The sequence below is a fragment of the Mytilus californianus genome, unplaced genomic scaffold (assembly GCF_021869535.1).
Source record: "Mytilus californianus isolate M0D057914Y unplaced genomic scaffold, xbMytCali1.0.p SCAF_54, whole genome shotgun sequence".
NCBI lineage: Eukaryota > Metazoa > Mollusca > Bivalvia > Mytilida > Mytilidae > Mytilus > Mytilus californianus.
In genome coordinates, this window is record NW_026262706.1 from 145,144 (window position 1) to 159,212 (window position 14,069).

The following is a 14,069-nucleotide window of genomic DNA, read 5'->3' on the forward strand; positions in this document are numbered from 1 at the left end:
AGACAACAATTCTTCAGATGAAAGTGCTTCTTTCCCCTTGATATCCACTTCATATGGAATTACTTCTTGAGAAACTAATTTGCTTTGTTTTTGCTCTTTATAAACAGCCTCTTGTATTCTTTTTATAATTTTCTTCCTCTCTGTTTCGGCTGTAATAAGTTTTTTGACATGTAACATGCTTATGGATAAATTGAAATATCTCTAACGTTTTTTAAGCAGACTGCGTAATGAAATATTAATAGATACGAAATAATCACGCCCCACTTCCCATATTAAAAACAAGCGTGTATGATTAATTTCACGCAAAGCCACCGAAATAACAAATAAGAAACATTGCACAAAAAACTCAAGAATACAACAGTCAAATTAATTGAAATTGCACTGAACCTGTGATAAAAATATCTTCAGTTATCATGTGTCATATAATCTGCTTTGTATCTTGTTATCGCAGTTTTTTAATTATCAAATTTCAACCCTTTCTTGACGACTGTAAAGGGCCAACAAAATAATTCTCACCAATATGTGAGAGGTATAATTCTTTCAAAACATTTTTGATTTTTGTTTTTTATAAAATACGTTTACGAAATGCACATGTTGGTTACAGAGAAAATGGTTTAAAACCTCGACGAAATAAATATGCCAGCTAAAACAAAAAGTTGCCTAACTTTGTACTTAAGTATATCGCGTTATTTAAACAAATAAATCATAGAAATATATCCGACACCGATATTGATTTTAAAATATTGATTGTATTATTAGTACTGCAACCAGAGTTCATTTTTTAAACTTTATTGTACTGGAAGAACACACACCTATAATGCATATCGATGGAAAGAGGAAAATAGTTAAGTCGTAATTACCCAGAGTGGTCACATTTTTGCGAAATTGAGTTCAAAGGTCAAACCTCAAATATATCACAACTTCAAACATGAAGAAAAAAGAAGGAATTTTCTGAGATGTATTTAGTAGAATGCTACAAAAACGATTTAATAACATGCACTTACTGCAAAAGATGGCAAAAAGTTTAGCTATTTGTATAAACAGCTGACATTACAAAATGGCGTCAATGATGAATCTTCTGATTTTTTTTTCAATTTACGACAAAGAAAATGTAGACATGACCTTGACCTTTTCACATCCATTACCTCTTACACTGCTGATAATTTCTTATCGCAGCTAATAACAGAATTATTTTCTAAATTGTAAAACAGCAGTTTCTCGATATGTTTCAGTTATTTTTCTTCATTAAAAAAAAAAAAAAAAAAAAATCAAACACTGAAACCGTGTTTTCCATTTTGCATACACATAATATCATTTTGGAAAATAATATGTGGTAATAGATTCAAAAATATCATGTACTAAAAGTCGAAAGATCAGTTATAACCCAAAAAAAAAAATTGTCAGCCGAGGCAAAAGCGAGGTTTAAAATAAATTCATAGGTGAAACTTGCTTTGTTGGTTCATTTTTAAACAAAAGTTTATGCTATGAACATTCTCTCTGTGGGATTATCCAGGTAAAAAAGTGTAATCTCATTATTATTTTTTAGCAAAGTGATTGATTATAAGGTTAATTTGCTAATGTTGTAATTTGACAATTTGCCAAGACCCTTATATAACTTGTCTTTGAAGGGCTACAATCATTAGCTCTGGTCTTCATGAAATAGGGGTAAACAGTTAATAATGCTATACCCTTAGAAATTATATACAAGAATCTTAGTAACACGTCAATCTCATCGTCCTTGTTTACGAATCATGTAAGCGTATTAGTCCGCTTCACCGCCTTGACGCGGACACAGTTCGGTGCAAGACAGATTTACAAGTTCAAAGTAAATCTTGCAAGTAATCTGAAGACATTGCAGGGAGAAATCTACGACCATATTTATTGCTGGTTATTGTCCCTGATTGAAGAAACTCATGATAGATACCCGGATTAACATTGTGTACGTTTGACGCGCGTTTTGTTTACAAAAGACTCACTAGTGATTCTCGAATAAAAAAAGGTTAAAAAGGCATAAGGCTTAACGAAGTTGAAGAACATTAATGACCCAACATTCTGATAGGTTTTCCCAAAGACGGCTAAGGTAATCTATGAGTTTTCCCAAATACAGCTAAGGTAATCTATGAAACCACAGTTCCTGGCTGTCAGTTTTTATTGCACACAAAGAATGGAACAAATGTATCTAGAGACTTTTTACCTATTCGACCCTTCTTGTTTTTCCTTCCAATCGCTCTGTCACCAAACATGACATGCATTATCATTCGGTATTTTCCTCTTCGTGTGTCCTGGCTTAATCCTGAAAGTGAGTAACCTATGATGAAGAGAATTTCTTCACGACAATCAGGTCAACAAAATTACCCTCTAAAACGAGTTTATGCTCATTCGAAGTCAATCAGAGGACTGTGCATGAAAACGCTCAAAAGAACTTTCCAGTCTGGTATGGATCGATCATCTATTACCGGAATTACATTTCGGCTAGAATTTACACTAGTTCTTTGGTCTCATTTGACCGATTTACTAGTAATAGAAAGTTTGATGTATCTATCAAAGACAGCAACAGCTGTACCAGCATTGGTTATGCATGATACCTGATATTAAATGAAATGTAGAGCCAAGTACCTGAAAGTGTTAAATGTCTAACATTTAACAATTGTGCTAAGGTCATTTCGTTCCTTATGAGTACGGTAGCGGATCGATCATACGGTGCCAACTGATGCTGAGATACAGCTTGTGCTTCTATTTTATGTATATATATACTTTGAATTTTTCGAAAAACTAAGGATTTTCTTATCCCAGGAATAGATTACCTTAGCCGTATTTGGCACAACTTTTTAGAATTTTGGGTCCTCAATGCTCTTCAACTTTGTACTTGTTTGGCTTTATAACTTTTTGATCCGAGCGTCTTATGAAGACAAAACGCGCGTCTGGCGTAATAAATGATACTCCTGGTACCTTTGATAATTATTATGATCGGCCTTTCATGTTTTAGCATGGTGCCGTCCTCGTGGAAAAGAGAGGAAGGAATAGATCCAATTGAGAGTGATAAAGCCTTCTCTATTGTAATGTCTTCACGACACCCAGCACTAACTAGGGCACGGAGGATTACTTCTCCTGGACTAATATGTACATTGAGTATCTGACCTGACCTGCACTTGATTTTAGACTTTTTCGTTAAGTCTTCGAAAGTTTTGATTTAGGTATTGTGCCATATGAGTCACGGTTGTCACCTTCTTCCATCGCACAACCAATTGACAATTAATATACCATCATCAACTGTTTTTTTCATTGAGGTTCCAATTTCTTTAGGCGCGTGTATTCCAGTTGAGATGTTTATCAGTGACTTGCGATGAGACTTTATATTAAAAGGAGTCGCTGGTCAGCCTGGTCTGTAATAAGTTTGACATGCTCGTCGTAAGGCAGTTGGTCTAGTTTCATCATGAGAAGATTTTTCTGGGACAGTTAATTCAGTTTTATTCTCATTTTTGCATTATACTCTGCAAGAATCCATGCTTCAAAAATATTTATCCCGGCCCCTCGCATGCATAATAATTGCTATTGTGACGAACATTGACACACAATGCATTTTTTCAACTAAACCTCATTCGATCTCCTTTTTGCAATAATAGGAGTACACTTTACAGGACTACCAAAACTGGCCATTATCCGGAAAAAAATCTTATCCAAAGGATTCGGTCAATTATTATGAAAAGTCAAAATTTAAGCAACAAAAAAGAACTAATTTACAGAAAAAGAACAACACATTGTGATCAAAGCACTCTTAAAAAACTCAAAAATATCTAATAATTAGCAGATTTTCTGTACAAAATCACATCAAAACTATCAAATTTATTGTTAAACAAAACGTCATAATAATTGAACTTGACCAATGTTACTATAAATAATGGATGTGAATGACGAATATAAAATTTCCATAGTTAAACAAAGGTATAAAAGATGTTTTAATTTCTTGATTTTTGACAAAACTATTTGCAGTTGCATGTAGTATCTCAATAATATATTCTTTCCACTCAAATACGACATAATGTTTTTGAATCATATGTTTTCTCGTTTTCCAAAAAAAAAAATGCGTTAAATTTCCAGCTAAAAACCTGCCAACTTTAAGTTTTAAAATTCTATTCGGGATTGGTTTATTATTGGAAAGACCTATTGATTTTGTTCTGATTAGTATTTTTTTTTTTCCGCCTAATTTTTTTTTTTGCGCAGTATTGTTATTTCACAAGATGTCGCTAAGATTTTTGAAATATGATATCGAACAGTTTATACGCTTTTAAAACTGACCCTGTTGAACCGAACACTTTTAATTGTGAGAGTTATCTCCCCAAAACTGTTTTTCTTGTGTCCGCTACTCCTTCGAAACCGTAAAAGATAACGAAAAATGTATTTTACTATGGGAAGGATGTTGAAAATCATTTTGACCGAGATATCCGGAGACTCCATATGAGAGTCATTCCCCCTTATGCATTTCTAACTGGTAAACCATTAGTGATAGAGACCCAGGGTCTTTTGATTTGAGGTCCTTGGTAAAAAAAAAAGAAAAATTAGGTCAAGGTCAAAGGTCAAGATCATACTCTAAATTTTGATTTGGCTTATTTTCACTTCTATTTAAAAACCGTATAAGATATCGACAACATATTTTTACTAAATTGTTAGTTGCGACATGTCGTAACACATACATTTTGGTTGAAAGGGTAGGCTTACATTAAATGGGAGTTTTCTACCCTATGATATTTAAAACTACGCGTATGGTGATATAACTCATTAACCAAATATAATAAAGACCAAGGGTCTTTTCTTTTGATGTTCTTGGTTTATAACCTTAAAATTGAGGTCAAGGTCAAAGTTGAATTTTACGTTCTAGATTTTGAGCTTTGCTTTAACTTCATATTTATACATGATAAAGCCATGGGACTTTTGCAATATGTTGCAAGCCATATGACCTTGAAAATTCCAACCGGAAATGACCTTACGTAAACTGGAAGTAGCTATTTTTTGTACTTATTTAATGTGAAAGTATATAGAACTAGATATTTTTGGAATCAGTGTCAAGTAAACTATCAAGTAATAACGGAAATTACATTTTTCAAACCGGAAGTAACATATTATCTCCCTTATTTCAAACAAAAGTGTAAGGAAACCATATATTTTTGGAATCAGTATACAATAATCTATCATTTGACACGTGTAGCGACATGTTAAACAGGATTTTTTTTTTCATATCAAATATATCGTTTTGGGTGAACAGACTTTAAATTGTTCTCTGAACAATTTGTTTTTAATTATTTATGTCTTCATTATCCGATGACACTTGCTGATATGTGTATCGAAAATATTTACGAACAGAGCCTTAAATTGAATAAACAATTTGTTTCAAATTTGAAAGAGACCGACCAAAACCATACATTGAGGGATACTCCATAAACAGGCTTAAAAACAAAAATGTGACCAAAGAAAGTTTACGATCAAACGAAAATTAAAATATAGATATTATTCCATCATTTAAAACAATTTCCAGCCGTGTGTTATTCTGGTACATTAAACTCGTTAATTAAGCGTCTTTTTGGAGGTCAGTTGCAGTACTATTTACAGTAAGTGATTATGTGTGTAGAGTAAATCAAAATGATGTAATTATAGAATAAAAAAGATTTTTTCATACTTTATTCTTGATAACCTTCATAAAAAAATAAACTGTTAACACAGAGATATATCTCGCCTTTGTGTTATCTGGATGGTAAAATGCAATCTTGAAATTAAAAGAACAATATTTTAACATATAAGTTATGCAAAATATTCGAGGTCAATGAACCAAGACTGAAGATAAATGGCCAAACAATCTCCATGAAAATGAAATGTGCCAGTGCTTAAACATATGCATACCAAATGTCATTGACCTACCAGTAGTTGTTACCAAATAACGAACCTAATTACAAATTAATACATGAAAACTAAGCAAAATTTACAAAGTCAATAGACCACGACTGAAGGGGCGGGGTCAAACAATCTAAATGGAAATGAGGTGTGCCAATGCTAAATACCAAGTATTATTAACCAACCTCTAGCGGTTCCCTATTAATTTAGCTAATAACCAAGCAATAGATATAAACTAAGCAAAAGATTCAATATCAATATACCACGACTGACGGGGCGGTACCAAATAATAACCATGTAAATGAGATGAGCCAATGCTTATATCACTGCATACCAAATATCATTGACCTACCACTAGTGGTTCCCCATAAACTGTTCTAATCACAAATTAATACATGTAAACTATGCAAATGTTTCAAACTAATACATTGTAGACAACGCCGACGCCGGATACAGCATAGCTATGTTTCGCTTTTTGACTCTGTAAAGGACAAAGGAGGAAAATGTATTTTTTTCATTAATATTTATATAAAAAATGCTGTAAAGTCGACAGCGAAACTGAACTCTTGTGAGTTATCTTTCTTCTGATTTGTTTTTGTACTCTTTATGAAACACAGTTTATGACTTAACTCAGTAAAGACCCTTCTTAATTTCATTTAATTAATCAATTCACCAACACTTACCGTTATCTTGATATTTTTTCGACGAATAATAAAGAATATACTGCCGAAATTTACACAAAGGAACTTACTTTAAAGGGGCATGAGCAACGAGATAAAAAAAAATATATGAATTTTCTTGTTCAATCATTAATGAAAGTGAAATACTGAAATAATAATTCGCTTTTAGCAGCCAGTTTAGTTCAATTATGTCAAAACATGCTAATAAACATCGCTGATAAATTATTCACTTCCAAGTGAATAATTCGGCCTCATTGAATCCATATTCATGTGACCTTCTATATAACCCATTAGCTAGAGATTGGTTACGCATGTATTATTCGTGTTCAGCCATAAAAAGGAAAAGAATGTCAACATTGAAAGTGAAACAAAGGAAAACAATTTCGTTGACTGATTCGATCCACAAAAATCATTCTTATACAGGTGAAAACGGTAATTAACTTATTTTTTTTTAACCTTTAACATGAAATCGCACGTGGTCGCTATCTTCTTATATTTTATGTTTAAGTTAAAATCGGATTATGTGACCGTCGGCAGTCTTCGGATGTGATCTCGATCGTAAATTATATGGCGTCTAGACAAAAATCACACGAAATACTAAGTCCATGCATTGTTTATGATTTATTTCAGACTTATTGCATTTGGATAAACGTTTTAGTATGTTATAAATCAAAAATGAAAATTCTAGTTATATCGGTGAACATGAATTTGACAGCTAATGCCCTTTAAATAAATCAAATATAAACTGTCCTTTTCTATATGTATATATTTCAGTCTTACACGGAAAACTCTACACAAAAATTAACCACAACGGGGCGATTTTCCCCCCTTCTTAATTTTCCATTTTTGGACGGTGATGTTCCAGTAATTCTTTATGATGTCCTGTCAACAAATATTACGACTTAAGTTGATCGTAAGTCATGATCAGTATACTTACGATCAGCATTAGTCATAAAATTTGTTTGTGAACTAATCACTGACAAATACGGTTTTGGTTTTTGTTGTGAGTTTGGACTCCAGCAACAACTCGATGGTTTCAATCCAGTATCTTACGAAAGTTATAGACATTATTGACGTCACATATAGTATATTGGGTCTAAATGTTTTGAAGTTTACACGTTACGGCGAATATAAATTGTTGGACACGTTGAGTTGAGGAAATAAACGGAAACATTCAAGGGAAATGAGATTTGACACCTTTGGCCGATTAGTGATTTAAAACACGTTGAAGCGAAAAAGACACGTTTTTGCATTGAGGACATGTTTGGGATAAAGGACACGTTTGAAAGTGCCACATTTGTTTTAATAATAGATATGTTTAAAAAAAACTCCATAAAAACCAAAGTGGCATACTGAACCAGACTGAATACGATCTGACCTATCTTAACATTACTTTTATCCTTTTTAAACCGTTGGTGCCTGATCAAGTCAGCATTGAATAGTAAAACAATCCGTTTTGTTTACAATGGCATGTTTTAACAGGTCGTAAATATATGCAGTGACTATCAATACAGACCAAAACTACCGTTTCAAACTTCAATCCGACTGCAAGTGCGAACAAAACAAAGTTGCCGGTTCAACATAAGACGAACGAAAACATTATGTATAACTGTCTATAAGTTACAAAAACAAGTCTACTTTTAATTTTTTTTTTGGGAAAGTTCTATATAAGCACTTGTGACAACCTGATATTGAATTCTATAAATTTCATTAAATTGGCAAAAACACACATATAAAACAAATTAAATAAGCATGTAAATCATTGTCACAAAAATAGGAAATTTATTTCACTAACTTATCTAAAAATTGTCTACACTGAATATTATGGAGCTCATTTTGTCTTTTTATCACATTCAGTGAGATAACTTGGCAAAATAGATTTACTGACTTCTTATTATTTAAAAGATGCTATGAGTAAAATTGAGGGCAGATGCAAAGTCTTGTCAGGTTGTCATTCTATTTTCAATCGGAAGTAAAAGTGGTAACTCACCTTCACCAATGATCCATTCACCATCAGTTGTTCTTATTTGGCATTTTCTAACAATATCGATTCCGTCCGTGCTGTTTAGTTTTGTATTAAAATCTCCAACTAATCTATGTACAAGACTTGACTTGCCAACTCCATCTTTTCCAATAACCTGAATTCTAACATAACGTCTTATTTCTGTTCGGTCTTTGATTGCGTCAAAACTGGTTGTATGGTGTATCTGGATTTCTAACAATGAAACACAATAGAAAAAATCATTAGATATGTGATTTAAAACTGGACATCGAAACTTTTTTTTCAACACATTCAAGAAAGAATGTCAGTAGGACAAAATCTTCTTTACGATGTAATCAAACAAAATTAAATTTATACTTCTCAAGTTTGTGCATGAATTACTTAATCTTCAATTTAATATTCCCGAATATTTCATGATAGACTTGATATTCCACATTTTCAAGATAAAGAAAGTGTACTTGACTGTTCTGATTTTAAATCTACCATACTGAGTTGGTCCGAATTTTACTCGATATTTCTCGACTCTAGTCTGAATCATACAAAGCAGCCTAAACTTTTACTTGGAGTTCGGTATTTTGGTTATTGTAACTTTTACTGAACCTATACTCGATCAGTTCTAAACAATTCTAAAAAGTATGAACCATCTCAACCCAAGTCTGAATCATAATCGACTAACGTTTGGACCATACTCGACCAGGTCTTGACAATCCTCGCCCTATTCCTTTTTCTTTTCTATTTAGATTCCATTTTTTCAACATTTGTTTCCCTTGCCTAGAAATTGTTTTTACTCAAAGGGAAAGGGAGCATCAACCTGTATTTGTTTTTGATTAATGGTGAAGAGGTTATGGAAATAAATAATCACTGTCATCTTGGATAACATTTTATTCATCAGCTTCATGGAATATTGAAATTTTTTTTTAAAAAAATGCTCTCATTATCTGTACTAATATTTGTTAGACAGGAATTCACTCATATGTATTTACTTTGCTTTTCTTAGACCTATATCAAAGTATCGTGATGTTGTTTTGGGGCAACTGCCCTCACCATGAGTAATACTCAAATAGAAGCTGCAAGAATTATTACTGGATTACGGCGTAATTTCTCAACACATGAACTTTACATCGAAATCAACATAAGCTTATAAAAAAAGGAGATGTGGTATGATTGCCAATGAGACAACTATCCACCAAATTTTAAATTAAGTGGATTTTAGCAATTATAGGCAACCTTACTACCTTCAACAATGAGAAAAACCCATACTGTATAGTCGTCTGTAAAATGGCCCCACATGAAAAATATGAAACAATTCAATTGAGAAAACTACGCCCTTATTTATAAAAAAAAAACAATTTACGAAAAACATAACCAACGTCAACCACTGAACAACAGCCTCCTGACTTGGGACAGGCACATAAATAATGTGGCGGGTTAAACATGTTGTAAGCGCTCAACCCTCCGCTAACCTGAGACAGGGATGTAACAGCACAACATAAGAACAAACCATTAAAATCAGTTGAAAAAGGCTTAACTCATCAAATCGATACGAAGCAGAAAAACATCAAACAAAAACACAGACCGGACGTGGCAGGGTATTTGTTCATCCCTCATGCCTAACAACAAACAAGACACTAAGTACAGATCTGAGAGTACTCGCAGTTACTGAAAACTAGTTCAAAGCGAATAACAAGTAATAAAGAAAATCATGAATCTAAGATGTTAGACTAACATATCAATCAGAACAGATCCAACATCCAATGGATTTAGTATATCGTCGTCGTTAACAGTCAGAGAAAAACATGACCTTGTGAAATGACAAAAAATAGGTATCGACTGATTGAACAGACCTTCTACAATTCAAACTGACCACACGCACGATACACGCACGGTGAATGCACAGTGAATGCACGATACACGATACACGCAATATGAGCGAAGAGCGTTACACGGAGGATTAACGAAAAATGAATGATGAATGATGAACGCACGATACACGCACGATGCACTGTGAATGATGAACACACGATACACGCACGATGAGTGATGAATGATACACGCACGACACACGCACGGTGAATAATTCATTGACGAATGAACGATACGCGCTTTATACACGATTTTCAAAGCCATTTTATCTGGAATTGCATTTAAAATTGATGTATGATAATGAAAATATATAAGGGTATATAAATTTTAGATATCTCGCTTTCCGTGTTGATTGGTCGACAATTTTACTAAACATTCCATATCTTGAATAAATTAATTGTCGTACAATGTATAGTGTATTTCCAATATCAATGAATTTTGTCAAATTATAAAACTCATCGATTTTTATAATTCTACTTAATATCAAAATAAGATAAAAACAAATATTTATAAATTGCTACATTTTAACGAGTGGCGATTCTAGCCATTTTTAAAAAGAGGGTTCTCAACCCAGGATAAAAGAGGTGTTTCAAACCATATGTCCCCATTCAAAAGCATTAATCGTCAAACAAGGATGTTCCAACCCTCAGGACCAACCCCCCTTTTTTTATCTGCCTTAATTTGTAACCTTAACTAATTTCTTTATCATTTGTTTACGTTCAGAAATTTATGATATATTTGCATGTTTCGAAGTTATGTATGATGTCCATTATCACTGAACTAAAATACATTTTTGTTTAGGGGCCTGCTGAAACACGCCTTCGGGTGCGGGATTTTCTCGCTGTGTTGAAGACCTATTTGTGGCCTTCGGCTGTTTTTTGCAGGTACGTCTAAACATTGCTAAGGACTCTTTAGTGCACTAAAGACTTATAATATTCCACTGAGGACTAGATGGGGTGGTGTTACTTATATACTGTTTTCATATTATGGTAGAGATAGATTTTCAATACATAAATTCCAATTTTTATGGAAAAAGAACCACCAATAAATGAGTAGTTGAACAATATTTGGAACATGCCGGTTTTTTCTTGATATTGCCGAAAATCAGTGATCCGATTGACACGAGCAAACTTACACAACAACTGATTAAACAATCATAATCTTTTTTTACCTGAGTTACAATGTTCCTTATATGATCAGAATCGTATGTGTTAATTTAGAGCAAAAGATATAATTTTGTCAGAAAAATATGATTAGTACAAATTAATTAAAAATAGCTAAGAAAATAACATATACCAAATAATGAGAAAATTGTAACATTTTTGATTCCTAATACTTCATAATATACTTACATTTGTGATACCTAATACTTCATAATATACTTCTGAAACAACTTCTCGTCCTGAATATGCATGCAATATTTGCCACTGGACGTTTAAGCAACCAATAATCAATCAATCAAATTTTGCTCTCAGTAAAAATGAATTAAACAATATAAGCCACAATTGTATCCATCACTTGGTGTCTGTTGTTTATTTGTACAGTAAAATACTGAATTTGTTTATATTACTTATACAAGTTCAAGTATGTAAATAAATTCTTAGGGTATCATGTGGTGGTTGAAATTATTCAGTGCAATCATTTTGTGTCCGTCGTCGTCTTTCATACATATGAAATGTTGTATCCACTGTTTGTTGTTCGTCATCTGTTGTTTATGGCAGTAAGGCCTCGCGATCGGTCTCCAAATTTAAGCCCCCAATTAGGTAATGATCATTCATAGGGGGAGGGGCTATTTTTCTAGGGACAAACATTTTTTCCTTTCTTAAAAAACGCTTTTTCATTTAATTACCAACCGATGAATATTCAATGAATTTTAACAAATTAAAAAAATATCTTTATGGTAAATATATCTAGTGTCTGGGTTAGTTTCTTATGCAAATAATTTTTTTTCATTTTTTTAAGGTAATCGTGTAACCAGTTATGTAATTTGACACGTGTCTTATGGTTCAGAAATTTTCGGTAAAATCAAAGAAAAACCGGCACGTACCTAATATAAAAAAGAAGATGTGGTATAATTGCCAATGAGACAACTCTCCACAAGAGACAAAATGACACAGATATTAAAAACTATAGGTCACCGTACGGCCTTCAACAATGTTCAAGCCCATACCGCATAGTCAGCAATATAAGGCCCCGAAATGAACATTGTTCAATTATCATTTGCGATTTTTTCATTGATTAAATTTGAATTCATGCATTAAATGTCAATCTCTACCATGATATGAAATTTGTTTACATGGTATAGCACCCCTTTTAGTCCTTAGTGGCATATTAAGTCGTGTTTAGACACACCCTTTTCTGCTCTTTGGTCGGATTGTTGTCTCTTTGACACATTCTCGATTTCCATTCTCCATTTTATTCAATTGGTTGTCATTCTCTTTATCTCTCTCTATGATGTTTTTGCAGACAAAAACAATTCGCAAAATAAATCTAAATAAGCAGACATTAAACTCTTTCTTCTAACACTTTTAGCATCAAAACCTAATTGCATGAAATTGAATTAGTATGTTGTTATCAGTCTAATCACTCTTTCGGATGACCTTAATAATATTTACCTATACAATGATTTTTTACAGAATTTTATATAGTAGAATTCGTTCTCTTTATCGACACATTAATTGTTGCCGTAAAATTTTATTTTTCGCGACTTCCAACTGTGAAATATCGAGAAAAGATGCATTTTTGAGATTTAACCATTAGCTTAAAAACAAGCACATAGATCCCTCTTTTTTTAAAAATGACATTTGGCTTGATACTGTATGAAAATTATTCGTTCCAAGTTTTATGAAGAAATAACCGCCTCTTTTTTCAACTAGATAAATATACAACAAAAATGCCGTTTTTTTCTAAACTCAATTTCTTTTAACAAAAATTAATTATTAACAAAGAATTGTAAGTACACAAATGTAGAACCCAGTTTTGTAACGAAGATATTCCTAATCTCTTTACCGAAATCCGCATATGTTTATCTTTTGAAACAAAATAGTAAAGGATGTCTGTTCAAAGGACAGAAATGTCCAAGAAACCGAATTTATTAAGTAAATGTCGAAAAATTCAAACCCATTTATCTTTTAAATTTAGCACATGAAGATATAATTTTTATTACATATTCAAATTGATTTTGTAAAAAATAGCTTGTATGTGAACTTTTGTAAAAAAAATTACTGTAGGTTTAAAGCTGTATTATATGCCAAAATTTGCCCTAAAGCTAAATGTCATCGTCAGATAATGAGGGTCTGAATGGGGATTCTATCATTTTAGTCATTTTTTTCTATTCGTTATACCTTTAGCCGATCATTCTTTATTCACTATATTCTAGTACCTCATCATACTCTTTTCTATATATATGTCTGGTTTTTTTTCTGTATTCTTTATTTTTTTGTCAATAATTTTCTTTTCTGTAAACCCCCATCCACATCCTTATGTATAATGGAAAACGATCAACATTTTAGTATACATACCACCCGTTGTCACTTCTCACCTGACATAAAAACCACATGTTGTTATTAATCACCTGGACACAGGACTTATATATATTACGTAATAGTAACGAATGTAAAATTATCGATATAGTAAATTCA

The 14,069-nt window shown here is 32.5% G+C and overlaps 1 protein-coding gene across 1 annotated transcript in view; it reads right to left on the reverse strand.

Annotated features, from left to right (window-relative positions):
• LOC127703885 (uncharacterized) overlaps positions 1–14,069 on the reverse strand; it is a 177,001-nt gene that overhangs the window by 30,514 nt on the left and 132,418 nt on the right. The window lies entirely within an intron of this gene.